Genomic DNA, 14,963 nt, shown 5'->3' with positions numbered 1-14,963 from the left:
ATCCCGTTGACGCCACATGATGAATGAGGAACCAGTGTGCTGGTATTTGGTTATGGTTATAAAGGTGAAGCTGACTTCGCCAGGAGTATTTTCTTGGTACTTATAGGTCTTCTTTTGGACACTAATGCTTTGGTTGGCTTCTTCCCCGTATTTCTTTTCTTTTTTTTTTTTCTTCCCCATATTTCATAGTTATGCAGTTGCAGCTGAAGGGTAGGTGGAGAGAACATGCATTGACTTATGCTAAAATATATCTTGGAGTGTCACATTCATGCTGCTGCAGACAGCTGTGCCAGAGATGAAGTGTGAGATTAAAGAATTTTATTGCTTATTGAGTTTCTTTTTTGACCTAGTTAGATGTATCCTGTGCAGTTTGTGACTATTTTACGATATGGTAATATATCTGCATAGCCACTTTATAAGATTTTTCAATCTGTTTTTATATATTTGTTCCTCATAATAAACATGTTAAGTCATGTTAGATTACATGATTATTATCATATTACAGACAAAGAACTCTGACTTGGAGATCGTACAGCACCACGGCTAAGAATATGTTTTTATATATTATTTTATGAATCAGACCAGAATCTGGCTCTGCCAGTCACTGTCTGAGTGATTTTACAGTCACTCAGAGATTAACAAATTAATCTCTCTGAGCTTTGGTATTCTTATATGTAAAATGGGGGACCTTATAAGATTGTCGGAATGTTTAAATGAGATACTGAGTACAAAGTGTTTAGAATGGTGGAGGCAAGCAGTAGACAATCAGTAACTATTAGGTAGTATTATCATCTTCAGAGGTTGTCACTCATTTATTTGTTAACTCCACAAAAATCAAGAGCCCTTTCTTTGTGCTGGTCACTGGGCTAGGGATCAGAGACATGACGATGAACCAGACAGACAGGGTCCTTACTCTAACAGAAGTTGGAGTGGTAAATGAGTCAATATGAAGTTGATCAAGTGGCAGGGACTTTGAGGAAAGTAACAGGGGACAATGCTTGAAAGGGGCATTCTTAGCTGCAAAGTCCTGTGGGAGAAAGTGCCGTTTGATCTGAGTCCCGAGTGGCCATGGTCATGTGAAAATCTGTGGGAATAGCCACGGCTGGAATCCGGGTCTCTTGGCATTGCAGGCAAATTCTTTACCATCTGAGCCACCAGGGAAGCCCTCTTCTAGGAGAAGGAAGACAGAGGTGCCACGGCTGAGAGGCAGGGCGGGAGTGGCCCAGAGTAGAAAGATGTCCAGTGTGGAGAGGTGGAGAGACCAGGGTAAAGAGCTTGAGTGTTTTTTGAAGTGTGGGGTCTTGAGCAGGGAAGGGATGTGTGCACGTGGGGGCAAGCCCAAAACCAGGTGCTGTGAAAGAGACAAAGGTATGGACAAAACATTTCTTTCTTCCTATAACTGGCAATTTTCTGTGTTGTAAAACTAGTATGTAGCAGATAAACAGTTAGAGACTGCATGGTGTCCGGCTGGTCGACACTTCATCTGATAATGAATGCTGTTTATTCTCAGAGAGTCAGCTCTCCAGTGCCACGGTTTCCTGTTACCTGTTTCTCTAACAAGCTGTCTAAAGGGAATGGAAGACATTCCTTCCAGGTGGAGAGAGAGTGGAGGGAAAGGGTAAAGAGGCTGTTTCTGAACACTGGGTATAAAATAGAGATTCGAAAGTGCAGGAGTGAAGGGGAAAGCAAGATTCTTCTGTGCACAGAGCTGAGGGATGCTGTTTAAACTGTGGCTTCCTGAGGTGACCTGCAGGAGCCTGCATGGACCTCTTCTCTCCCAGGTTCCCTGTGAATTCAGGCAGCACAACCCCGATGCGGCCGCCTTGACTCTGTGGTCTGAAGCTCTGTCAGTATATTTTCTCATCTCCGCCGAGGCCGGAAACAGGTGTACTCCTGTGTTTTCTTTTCAGAACAGGGTTCTAGTCCCTGAGAAGTTTGTTCCTTTGAATTATTCCATCTGTTTAGCTATGATAATTATCAGTAAATGTTGCAATCATATATAATTATTACAGTAGCTAACATTTACTGAGTGCTTACGGAAAGCTAGTTACACACTTCTCTACCTACATTATTCTACTAATCCTTGAACCATCCAGAGTAGGTGCTGGTCTTTCCACTTTGGAGAAAAATGAGGCAGAGAGAGTTTAATTAATCTGCTTGTGGTCCCAGAGCAGTCAGTGAAGCCAGGGCTCAAACCCATGCTTAACTCTAGAGTAGAGACTATGCTCTTAATCGTTTCTTCACACTTTTATATATTTATCGGTTACTAATTGGTTATTTAGTGGTCTGATACAGAATGGGGGGAGTGGCACTAGCTGATCAAGAGAATACCAGTTAGTTTTAAGAAGGAATATAGAAGTGCATTCCATGGACCATATAATAAACCTCTCTATTCTGAGGAGTTCTGCCTGTATGCATATGAAGTGCAATCCATTAAGAAAGGCTATTTACTGGTACTTCCCTGGTGGTCTGCTGGTTAGGAAATCACCTGCCAGTGCAGGGGACACGAGTTTGATCCCTGGTCCGGGAAGATCCCACATACCATGGAGCAACTAGGCTTGCAAGCTGAGCGCCTGGAGCCTGTGCTCTGCAACAAGAGAAGCCCACACACTGCAACAAAGAGTAACCCCCGATCGCCGCAGCTAGAGAAAGGCCATGTGCCTCAGCAAAGACCCAGCATAGCCGAAAATAAATAAAATTTTTTTTTTTAATAAAAATTTTTTAAAAGGCCGTTTATTGAGGAGAAAATCAGTACCTCTGTTTCTTCAAAAGAGTATATGTTGTCCCTTACAGAAGGGGGCTTAACTAATGACAGATTGTGATTACTACCTCTTTAGTGGTTTTTATTGCAGAAACAATATAATAATAGTGATTTATAAATCAAGAAAAATCTTTATCCTAGTAAATTAGCTGTTTTCATTTTTTCACATTCACTTCCAGTTCTTGTGTTTATTTGTGTATAATTTGTACGTAGTTATAGCATATTCATTTTTCATTTAACATTATGTTATCAGGGTTTTTAAGTTAAGTAATAAGCCTCTCCAGTGAGAAGAGTGGAATGTGAAAAGGCTACAGGGCATTAATAATTGATTGGGGTGATGCCTACCAGGCAGCCACGTCAGTTTTAGAGCTGGCCTTGGAAGGAGCAGCTGTGTGTTTGGACCTTGGAAAGTCTTCATCTTTCCATGCAGTCTGTCAGGCTTCCAAGAGAGCCAAGGGGAAATGGAAAAATACAGTGATTGGAGCCATGTGAAACTAACAATCTGGTTAAGTTCAGTGTTGGAGAAGAGGAAAAATAATCCCTACCTGATATGGTACTTTAACTGAGGGTAAAGCTTTAGTGAGCAGACAGTGTATCAGGGTTCGTCAGAATTATCAATGTTTTGCTTTTTTCAGTGGCTTTAATAGTTACTTATTGTTTATAAAACCAGTTTTATCAGAGTGGAAGAACAAAGTACATACTTGACAAATACTATTTTAGTGATAAAGCTGTTACTCTGTATTTAAATTCAATTTAATTCAAAGTGGTTTTTCAGTTTCAAATTTGAATAACTACAGACTAGCCACTTGGGACTCAAGTCTTCCATGATGTAAAGCCAAGCACGCTGAGGATGGAATCCCATATTCAGGATGTGTACTGATAGTTCCTCCATCCAAATTAGCCTTTTCCTCTTGGGTTTTTGGCTGTGACAAGAGGTAAGTGAAAGGCAGTGGGACAAAGTAATCAGTATAAATCCTGTTAAACCTGTTTGGAGAAGGTCTGAGACAATTGATAGATTATTTCTTAATTTCTCCATCATTCCTTTGAAATTTTGCTTTTTTCGAGGGGAGGGAGGTAGAGAGAGGGACCTTGGCACGTTGGATTCCATCTGCTTGAGGGAAAATAATTTACTTAACGAAAATTTCAAAATCAGGTTTGATGTTAATTTCAGACCATCACACTTTAAATTATGGAAGCCTCCATTTGAGTTATGAACTGGAATATTTAATTATGAGAGACATCACAGTATCAGAATATCTAGTTTGCTTTAAAGCACCTCTTTGTATAGAGCATACGAAACTGCTCTAATTTTGTCACAACAAAAACGTGAGGTGCACGTTGGTACTGGAGTGAGTGTGTGTGTGTGTGTGTGTGTGTGTGTGTGTAGGTCAGGGAGAATGTGTTCTAGATGAATCGCAGTGCAGTGGAGTCAGCACCCTGAGATTTCTGGGGGAGCAGAACTTCCTGTTAAATTCGCATAGAGGTTTTCTAATATAGTATGGAAGCTTGTGTGAAAGTCTTCAGTGAACCTATCACTGAAATGTGGCCATTTCCTTTGAGTTTATACACGAACAGGGCCTGGAAAGAGGCACTTTTCCCTAAGCCTCCGCCTTTTTTCGGGTGCCGCAGCTGATTGACTCTCAGCACCAGGCATCCTGTTGTGTGTGTAGAGCTGCCTTGTGGTCTGATAGGGCAGCCCACTCCTGTCCTCTTGCCTGGAGAATCCCATGGACCGAGGAGCCTGGTGGACTACAGTCCACGGGATTGTAAAGAGTCAGGCATGACTGATGTGACTCAGCACGTGCGCGCGCACACACATACACACACACACACACACACACACACACACATGACTGATGTGACTCAGCACGCGCGCGCGCGCGTTACACCTGCCCTCGGGGAGGCTGCAGCCTTACTGGGCAGAGAGACCACTCTTGTTTGCTGCTATTGTTGACCTCTCTTTCTGCCAGTGCACCCTTATCCACCGACTCCAGACTTGAGTTCCATTTAGCCATCATCCATGCTGCCACCTGCCCATCTCTGTTTTGAGTCCTCTAGGATAATAGAGTAGCTTTTTCCCACCAGGATAATCTGGTGCAAAAATCTTGTTTTTGTTTTGTTTTTCAGGATAATCTGTTTTTTAATTGGTAGCAATGTATAGTGGTTAAGAGCATGATCCAACTGCTTGTGTTTGAATCCTGACTAGGTTACTTACTAGCTGTGTGATCTTAGGGCTTCCCTAGTAGCTCAGCTGGTAAAGAATGCACCTGCAATGCAGGAGACCCCAGTTCCATTCCTGAGTCGGGAAGATCCTCTGGAGAAGGGATAGGCTACCCATTCCATTATTCTTGGGCTTCCCTGGTGGGTCAGATGGTAAAGAATCTGCCTGCAATGCAGGAGACCTGGATTCGATCCCTGGGTTGGGAAGATCCCTGGAGAAGGGAACGACTACCCACTCCAGTATTCTGGCCTAGAGAATTCCATGGACTGTATAGTCCATGGGGTCACAAAGTGAGTTGGACATGACTGAGCGACTTTCAGATACACACAATCTGAGGCAAATTAATTTCTCTGTTCCTTGGTTTCCTTAGGTAAAAGGGGGATCCTAATGGTGCCTTACTCATAGGGTTGTTCTGAGGATTAAATGGATTAATAGTTAAAAAAAACAAAACACCTAGAACTACCTGGCATATAGTACACACTGTGTGCTTAGTCGCTCAGGCGTGTCTAACTCTTTGCAAGCCCTGTGGACTGTAGCCTGCTGGGCTCCTCTGTCCATGGGGATTCTCCAGGCAAGGATACTGGAGTGGGTTGCCATACCCTCCAGGGGATCGTCCCAACCCAGGAATCGAAGTGGGGTCTCCTGCATTGCGGGTGGATTCTTTACCAGCTGAGTACACATTATATAAGCATAAAGTGAAACAAATGCTTTTTTAAAAAATAATTCTTACCTAGTAAGAGTTGGAATGAATGAATAAATGGGGTACAGGATGGCAGGAGTGTATTTCAGGCAGGGAGGTGTGTGATGTCAAGGAGCTGAGACTAGAATCTGCTCTTTGAACCCCTTGTTTGGTCATCATATTCATCTTGATGGTTTGCTTGCTTTTCCAATTCCTAGATCTTTCTCCCTTCATTGACGAGTCAATCAATTTGGTGTATTTGGTGAATGAATCCTCAGCAAGCTGGCCCTGAGCCAGCACTCTACTAACCAGCTCTGTGACTTTTTGGAGAAGTAATCTTTGTGAGCTTTAGCTTTCCTCCCAGTGAAATGGAGCCCGTAATCCTCGTCGGCCAGAGCTGTTGCAAGGCTTAAATGACATATCTATGTGGAAAGCCCTTGGCTCTGTGCCTGGCCTGTCACGGTGCCGTGTGGATGTTCTTTCGCTTGGTTTCCCTCCCAGCCCTTCTGATAGTATTGGAGTTGGTCTGTAGAAGGTCCCTCCCCTCCCTGATTGCCTCAGCGAGTGACATCCTGGAGAGCTGTAGGTTTGGTTCAAATCCTCCAAAAGCTGAATTCGTATGTAAACAAAGTGAACATAGTGACTCCACCCATTCTTTTTTTCCCCTTTGGCTGTGCTGCACAGTTCCCTGATCAGGGATCGAACCCTTGCGCCCTGCCGTGGAAGCACCGAATCTTAACCACTGAACCATCCAGGGAAGTTCACCATTCTTTATTCTAAGTTTAGTTGGAGGATGTATAGTGTTCATCAGTGTTGTGACCTTCTGAGATGCTTTTTCCTTCTCCTTTCGTCTTTCTTTTACTGTGAAATATAACCTATATATAAGTGAAAGTCACTCAGTTGTGTCCGACTCTTTGCGACCCCTTTCACTATACAGTCCGTGGAATTTTCCAGGCCAGAATATTGGGGTGGGTAGCCTTTCCCCTTCTCCAGGGGATCTTCCCAACCCAGGGATTGTACCCAGATCTCTTGCATTGCAGGCGGATTCTTTACCAGCTGAGCCACAAAGGAACCTGTGTATAGAAAAGAGCAAAAGCTTGCCCGTATATTTTGAAAGATAATTATAAACACTCTTATGAAGAAACAGAATGTTGCCAACCCAGCCTGCTTCTAAAGTACAAATGGAGTCCTACATACCGTATGTCTGAAAATGGCTAAGATATGCTCTGTACCTTGACAACCTTCATAGCAACAAAACTAGGAAATATGTAAAGTTGTGGCTTTAAATAACTGAAAGCAAAATATCAAAGATGATTGAATTCAATCAATTTAGTTATCAATTCAGTTATTATTTAAAGTGTTTTCTTTTGATAGACCTGTAATGTTTGGAGGAGTAATAAAGTAAAATAAAGACATATTTAAAACTTACTATGTAATTATTCTATGAAATTATTTACCTTATTTCTGCAAAACCACTGTTATCAAGATATTTTGGTGTACTAGTAACAAGATCTAGTCTTACGATGATTTAAGGATTAAAAAATAAGTGTATTCAAACTGTAATATTTGAATAATTTTCTACAAAGATGTAAATTAAAGTAAATGTAGGGGTGGTGGAGTGGTGGGGAGTCCGCCTGCTGATGCAGGGGACGTGGCTTCCATCCTTGGTTCGGGAAGATTCCACATTGCTGAGGAGCAGCTAAGCCCATGAGCCACAACTGCTGAACTCAAGTGCCGCAACCATTGACGCCCGAGTGCCTAGAGCCTGTGCGGCCCCACAGGAGGGGCCTCTGCAGTGAGAAGCCCACGCACGGCAATGAAGAGTAGCCCCCGCTCACCGCAACTGGAGAAAGCCCTTGTGCAGCAACAAAGACCCAAGTGCAACCAAAAAGAAAAGTAAATGTAGGAATTCTCTGGTTGTCCAGTGGTTAGGACTCAGCACTTTGACTGCAGGGAACACGGGTTCGATCCCTGGTTGCGGAACTAAGATCCCACATACCTTACGGCGTGGCCAAAAAAATAATAAATGTAAAAGCATAAACCAGAGTAGATATTGTAGGATTCCAGTTAGGTAAAAGCCTAAAAACTAGTCTACAGTGACAGAAAATGAATCAGTGTTGCATGGGAAGTGACAGGAGGGAAGAATTACAGAGGGGCATGAAGAAACTTTTTGAGTGATAGAAATTTTCATTGTCTTGATTGTAGAAGTGGGTGCATGAGCATATACACATGCCAGAGCTTCTCACTGAACACTTTGTATGTGCAATTTATTGTGTAACAGTTATGTATATAAAACTAACAAATAAAATTTTGTTTTTAAAAAGGTATGATTTTTGTCCTAAATATTAAAAATTATTAAGACAAAGCAGGGCAAAACAATTCAGTGGGGGATTGGATAGTCTTCTTAACTAATGGTGTTGGAACAACTGGACAGCCACATTAGGAATGAATATGGACTCTTTATCTCATACCACATACACAAATTAATTAAAAATGGATTAGGGACTTAAAAAGCTGAAACTGTAAAACTATCAGAAGAACACATAGGCATAAATCTTCATGACCTTGGATAAGGCAGTGATTTCTTAGCTATGACATCAGAAGCACAGGCATCAAAGGAAAAAATAAAGTATATGTGCCTGTAGAACTTTGTGCACAAATATTCACAGTAGTGCTGTTCATTATAACTGAAAAGAGGAAACAATCTAAGTGTCCATCAGTGAATGAATGGATAAATGATGTGGTATATTCGTAAATGAAATATTACTCAGTCACAAAAAGGAACAAAGTACTAACATGTTCTACAAATTGGATGAACTTTGAAAACATACTAAGTGAAAGAAGCTAGACAAAAATGAAAGCATGAATGGAGAAAGAGACATAGAGAATAGACTTATGGACGTGGGGAGAGGGGAGGAGAGGGTGAGATGTATGTTGAGAGTAACATGGAAACTTACATTACCATGTGTAAAATAGATAGCCAATGGGAATTTGGTGTATGTCTCAGGAAACTCAAACAGGGGCTCTGTATCAACCTAGTGGGGTGGGATGGGGAGGGAGATAGGAGGGAGGTTCAGAAGGGAGGGGATATATGTATAGTTATGACTGGTTCAGGTTGAGGTTTGACAGAAAACAACAAAATTCTGTAAAGCAATTATCCTTTAATTAAAAAATTAAAAAAAAAGGAAACATGTTTTACATCCAGAATGTGTGCGTGCTAAATTGCTTGAATCGTGTCTGACTCTGCGACCCTATGGACCATAGCCTGCCAGGCTCCTCTGTCCCTGGAATTCTCCAGGCAAGAATACTGGAGTGGATTGCCATGCCCTCCTCCCGGGGATCTTCCTGACCCAGGGATCCAACCTGCATCTCTTAAGTCTCCTGCATTGACAGGCAGATCCTTTACCACTCGCGCCACCTGGTAATCCCTTACGTCCAGAATGGTGAAAAATTTCTCAGTCGTGTCTAACTCTTTGCAACCCTATGGACTGGGCCCTTCAGGCTCCTCTGTTGGTGGAATTCTCCAGGCAAGAATAATGGCATAGGCAATTCTATAAAGATGGAAAGCAGATTAGTAGTCACCAGGGGCTCTGGGGAAGAAGGAATTGGAGTGACTACTAGTGTGTACAGGGTTTCTGTTTGGGGTGAGGAAAATGGTCTGTAATTGGATATAATGGTTGCATAACGTTGTGAATATACTGAACACCAGTGACTTTTGTAAGAGATCTAATTTTATGGTGTGTGAATTATATCTCTTTAAAATTGTTACACGGGAGAAAAAAAATCAAAAGGCAAAATACAGAATTATCAAGAATTTTAATTTTGAAATACAAACTTTATAGCTGAATTTGATTTATTTTTGAAATTTGTTAAAATCTTATGAAATAGTTTAATAAAATCAGAAATGTTCTAGCGTTCAGTGTCTGTTAATTCCCAGCGTACGCAGCGTCATGTGTCATTCATATTACAGATTCCCCGATGTGTGTCTGTATTCACCAATAGTTATGACAACCATGCTTCGTACACCAGAACCATGAATGGCACAGGAAATGAACACTCAACACTGCTTTGAAGTACAGCTTCATTATGAAAGAATCGATTGTGTTGGGGTTCTCTAGGAGGAAGGATTTTGCTTTTCTCTTGCCTCTTAGCTGAGTGCTTCTCCTGGCCCTATTCTGCAGGCATCCAAGGCCTCTCTGGTGCCAGTCTGAGTTTGGCAGTGGTACAGCCACAACTTACTTCGTGACGTTTAGGTGAAATCTCCTTTCGCTTCCTGGACATAGGACAGCAGGCGTGGAGATGTGCTTCTCTGAAGCCTGAACAAGGAAGACTGTTCAGGGTTATGAGTCTCGCTGTGTCAGTGCTGTTTGATGGGGGGGACCAGGGGCAGGGGTCCCTGTTGTGGGGCTCTAGCTCATCTCATCGCACCCAGTTTAGACCTTACTTGGTTACCTGTCTACTTTTTTCACTGTTGTCCTTTCAATAGCCATCTGATTTTGAAATTAAACAGAATGGCAGAGATAATTTTGATGTGGCTAAGACAGTTCTTTCTTTCCTTTAGTGCTGTGAGCAAGAGAGAAAGATTTTTATCCAAACTACAATGAGGTATCACTTCACACCAGTCAGAACGGCCATCATCAAAAAGTCTGCAAAGAATAATTGCTGGAGAGGGTGTGGAGAAAAGGGAATGCTCCTACACTGTTGCTGGGAATGTAAATTAGTACAGCAACTAGGGAGAACAGTGTGGCAGTTCCTGAAAAAACTAAAAATAGAGCTACCATATGATCCTGCAGTCCTACTCCTGGTCATATATCTGGAGAAAACCATAATGTAATTAAGTTAGACAGTGAGCTTCTCCAGAGTGGGATAGGTTTTTATCGGCATCAAGTATGGTACCTGGTGGGTTTTTTTTTTTTGATGTGTACAGTGTGTTTATTTTATATACATACATAGTGTGAAATGATTACCACAAATAGGTTAACACTTCTATCACCTCACATGGTTGCAACTTTATTTTTGTGGTAAGCATTTTAGGATTTATGCTCATAGCAACTTCCAAGTATACAATATAGTACTGTTAACTGATAGTTACCATGCTGTACATATATATTTACAATATTACTCATTTGAATCCTGTCTCTTTTTTGGTTAGTCTAGCTAAAGTTTTGTCAATTGTGTTTATCTTTCCAAAGAACCAGCTTTTAGTTTTGTTAATCTTTTATATTGCTTTCATATTATTTCATTTCTCTATTTAATAGTTTTAAAAATCAAACTATACAAGGTGTTAGTTTCTGGTGTACAGTGAAGTGATTCAGATATATATATATATTCAAGTATATATAGTTCATATTGTTTTTCATTATGGTTTATTACAGGATATTGAATAAAGTTCTCTGGGTTGTATAGTAGGACCTTATTGTTTATTTTATATAGTTTTTACCTGATAATCCCAAATTCCTAATTTATCCCTCCTCTACCCCATTTCCCATTTTATAGCCATGTTTGTTTTCTATGTCTGTATTTCTGTTTTGTAAATAAATTTCTTTGTATCATATTTTAGACTCCACACATAAGTGATATCTTATGGTATTTAACATTTGTCTTTCTCTTTCTGACTTACTTCATTTAGTATGATAATCTCTAGGTCTATCCATGTTGCTGCAAATGGCATTATTTCATTTTTTATGGCCAAATAGTATTCCGTTGTGTGTATAGACAACACATCTTTTTTTTTTTTTTTCATTTATTTTTATTAGTTGGAGACTAATTACTTCACAACATTGAAGTGGGTTTTGTCATACATTGACATGAATCAGCCATGGAGTTACATGTATTCCTCATCCCGATCCCCCCTCCCACCTCCCTCTCCACCCGATTCCTCTGGGTCTTCCCAGTGCACCAGACCCGAGCATTTGTCTCATGCATCCCACCTGGGCTGGTGATATGTTTCACTTTAGATAATATACATGCTGTTCTCTCGAAACATCCCACCCTCGCCTTCTCCCACAGAGTCCAAAAGTCTGTTCTGTACATCTGTGTCTCTTTTTCTGTTTTGCATATAGGGTTATCATTACCATCTTTCTAAATTCCATATATATGTGTTAGTATGCTGTAATGTTCTTTATCTTTCTGGCTTACTTCACTCTGTATAATGGGCTCCAGTTTCATCCATCTCATTAGAACTGATTCAAATGAATTCTTTTTAATGGCTTAGTAATATTCCATGGTGTATATGTATCACAGCTTCCTTATCCATTCATCTGCTGATGGGCATCTAGGTTGCATCCATGTCCTGGCTATTATAAACAGTGCTGCGATGAACATTGGGGTGCACGTGTCTCTTTCAGATCTGGTTTCCTCAGTGTGTATGCCCAGAAGTGGTATTGCTGGGTCATACGGCAGTTCTATTTCCAGTTTTTTAAGAAATCTCCACACTGTTTTCCATAGCAGCTGTACTAGTTCGCATTCCCACCAACGGTATAAGAGGGTTCCCTTTTCTCCACACCCTCTCCAGCATTTATTGCTTGTAGACTTTTGGATAGCAGCCATCCTGACTGGCGACAACACATCGTTTTAATTATCCATCTGTCAGTGGACACTTAGATTGCTTCCATGTCTTGGCTATTGTATATAGTGCTGTAGTGAACATTGGGGTGCATTTTCCAATTAGAGTTTTTGTTTTTCCAGATATATGCCAGGAGTGAGATTGCTGGATTATATGGCAATTCTGTGTTTCATTTGTTAAAGAACCTCCATACTGTTCTGGTTGAGGGCAGGAGGAGAACGGGGCGACAGGACGAGATGGTTGGATGGCATCACCAACCACCTCAATGGACATGAGTTGGAGCCAACTCTGGGAGATAATGAAGGACAGGGAAGCCTGGTGTGCTGCAGTCCATGGGGTTGCAAAGAGTTGGATACGACTTAGCGACCCAACAGCAACAATACAGTTCTCCACCGTGGCTGCACCAATTTACATGCCCACCAACAGTGTAGGAGGGTTCCTTTTTCTCTGCTGGATTTTTTTTAACATTTATTTTGGGTGCACTGGGTCTTTGTTACTGTGCACCACGGGCTTTCTCTAGTTGGGGGGCTACTCTTTGTTGTGGTGGGTGGGCTTCCCACTGTGGTGGCTTCTCTTGTTGCGGAGCACAGGCTCCAGTGGCTGCAGCACGCAGGTTCAGTGGTTGGGTTTGCTGGCTCTACGGCAAGTGGCCTTCCGTAGCTGCGGCATAGGGGCTCATTAGTTGTGGCTCCTGGGCCCTAGAGCGTGCAGGCTTCAGTATGCAGCATGCAGCTATGGGCTCTACAGCGTGGGCTCAGAAGTTGTGCGTGAGCTTAGCTGTTCCACGGCATGTGGAATCTTCCCAGACCAGGGATCGAACCCGTGTCCCCTGCATTGGCAGGCGGATTCTTAGCCACTGTGCACCAGGGAAGTCTGGTGGATGTTTTTTAATGAAGGACTTTGGGCATGTTTTCTTATTCCCTTTTCCTCTTGGCATCTCACCAGAGTTGCATAAATAACCTTGGCAAGTTGCTGAATACCTCTAATCTGTTTTTTCCCTGTCTTTAAAATGAACATAATACCTCACAGTGTTGCCTGAGAATCTGATGACAGTTTTACACAGGCACACTACCCATGGATTAAGTGGCATTTTGTGTGTGTTAGTTCTCCTTCCATCTTTCCCCACCCCACTCTACCCTCATCAGTGATTAAAAATTTTGCTGGCAGAGCAAACAGCTTTCTGCAGTTGGTGTTGGATATAGTGTTCTGTAAATGTCAGTTAAGCTGCTTGATGCTGTCATCCAGACGTTTATATTTTGGTCTTCCTGTTCTATTAATTACTGAGAGTGATGTGCTTAAATATACAACTGTGACTGTGGATTTGTCTAGTTCTCCCTTTAGTTCTGTCAGTTTTGTGTGTTCATTTTTTATGACATCTGTTTTTGTTATTGTTGTTGAAAACCTCCATATAGGTTTGTATTTTTTCCTTCCAGTTTTATTGAGATGTAGTGTTGTATGTCAGTTATAAGATTATACAGAATAATGATTTGACTTACATACATCATGAACTGATGATTGCAGTTAAGTTTAGTGAACGTCTACCATCTCATATAAATACAGGGTTTCTCTTACTTTTTTAAAAGCAACATTATCGTATAATTGACATGAATAAGCTGTATTACATGAAATAAAGTAGGTAATTTGATGAGTTTTGTCATATGTATACACCAGTGAGACACAACCACCACAGTTCAGATAATGAACATGTCCATCACACTCAGCTTTCTTTGTGTCTTTGACAATCCCTCCCTCTGTATCCCTCTCCACAACGAGGTGAACACTGATATGCTTCCTGTCCTGTATATTGGCTTATATTTTTAGGAAATTTTTAATAAATGGAATCATGCTTTATATATTCCTTTTTCGTCTTTTTTTTCACCGTGTATGAGTATTTTGGTATTCATCCATGTTGTTGTATTTATCAGTAGTTCAGTCCTGGTATTTTGCTGGGTAGTAGTATTCCATTATATGGGCTTCTCAGGTGATACTAATGGTAAAGAACCTGCCTGCCAATGCAGGAGACATGAGAGATGAGGGTTCGATCCCTGGGTGGGGAAGATCCCCTGGAGGAGGGCGTGGCAACCTGCTCCAGTATGCTTGCCTGGAGAATCTCCATGGACAGAGGAGCCTGGTGGGCTCTAGTCTGTGGGGCTGCAAAGAGTTGGACACCACTGCAGTGACTAAGCTCATATGCACGCATGTTCCATTATATGAACATACCATAATTTGTTTATCCAGTCACTTTATTTCTGAAGAGTTGGACTCTTTGCAGTTTTTCACTATTAGAAATAAGACAACTATAACCATCTGTACATAAGTTTTGTATGGACATATGCTGTTGTTTCTCTTAGGTAAATACCTGGGAGTGGAATGGCTGGATCATATAATAGGGATGTATTTAGCTGAAAAAAAATTCCTACTCAGTTTTCCAAAATGGTTGTCCAATTTTAAATTTCCAGTAGCAGTGTATGACATCCTTACATCCTAACATCCTTACCAACGCTTGGTATGATTAGCCATTTTAGCCATTTGAATAGGTGTGTGTGGTTTTTTCATTGTTCTAATTTATATTTTCCTCATGGCTAATGATGTTGAGCATCTTTTCAAAAATGAATATTTTCCATTTGTATATCTTTTGTGAAGAGATTGTTCAGATCTCTTTTACCTATTTTTAAATTGGGTTGCTTGGTTTTTATTGAGTTTTGAGAATTCTTTTTATAATCTGGGTGCAGGTTTT

The 14,963-nt window shown here is 41.2% G+C and overlaps 1 protein-coding gene across 2 annotated transcripts in view; it reads left to right on the top strand.

The window, feature by feature from the left end:
- Positions 1-14,963, top strand: part of SLC16A10 (solute carrier family 16 member 10) — a 113,476-nt gene that overhangs the window by 46,106 nt on the left and 52,407 nt on the right. The window lies entirely within an intron of this gene.

The sequence above is a fragment of the Cervus elaphus genome, chromosome 28 (genome assembly GCF_910594005.1).
Source record: "Cervus elaphus chromosome 28, mCerEla1.1, whole genome shotgun sequence".
NCBI classification, from domain to species: domain Eukaryota; kingdom Metazoa; phylum Chordata; class Mammalia; order Artiodactyla; family Cervidae; genus Cervus; species Cervus elaphus.
The sequence above is the reverse complement of the archived record's forward strand: the minus strand, read 5'-3'. Positions and strand labels throughout refer to the sequence as shown.